Consider the following 709-nt stretch of genomic DNA (forward strand, 5'->3'; position numbering starts at 1 on the left):
AAAGGAGATCAGGTGTATCACATGGCAAGAGAACAAGCAAGAGAGAGGAGGCAGGTCCCAGTCTCTTCTTTTTTAACAACCAGCTCTTGTGTGAACTCATTACCATGGGGAGGGCACCAAGCCATTCATGAGGTAACCACTCCCATGACCCAAACACCCCCCACTGAGCCCCACCTCCAACATTGGGAATCACACCTTAACATGAGATTTGGGGGGACAAACATCAAAACTATGTCAGGGTACCATTTTGTGCCACTGCAGCCCCACAGGATAAAGTCAAAATAAACTTTCTACACAGTCTCACTTTGCTGTGGGTTAAAATCTGTACTTACTATAATGTCATGCATTTTCAAACTTCCTCTGGCTCTTGTAGGCAAGTTGGTATTTATCAGGACATCTGGAATTGGTAAAGGAGGACACTATCTAAATCAGTGGTTTTTAAAGCTTTTTCACCTCAACCTACAATAAGAAATAATTTTTATAGTTACCCTGCATATATATATATAAAATACACATACAAAAATACATGGAAAAATCAGCTGAGGGGCATGCCCAAGATGGCTAAATAGGAACAGCTCCAGCCTCCAGCTCCCAGCGTGGGCAATAAAGAAGATGGGTGATCTCTGCATTTTCAACTGAGGTACCGGGTTCATCTCACTGGGGCATGTCGGACAGTTGGCTCTGGTCTGCAAATGCAGCCCGACCAGCG

Source organism: Piliocolobus tephrosceles, chromosome 6 (genome assembly GCF_002776525.5).
Source record: "Piliocolobus tephrosceles isolate RC106 chromosome 6, ASM277652v3, whole genome shotgun sequence".
In the NCBI taxonomy this organism is placed as follows: domain Eukaryota; kingdom Metazoa; phylum Chordata; class Mammalia; order Primates; family Cercopithecidae; genus Piliocolobus; species Piliocolobus tephrosceles.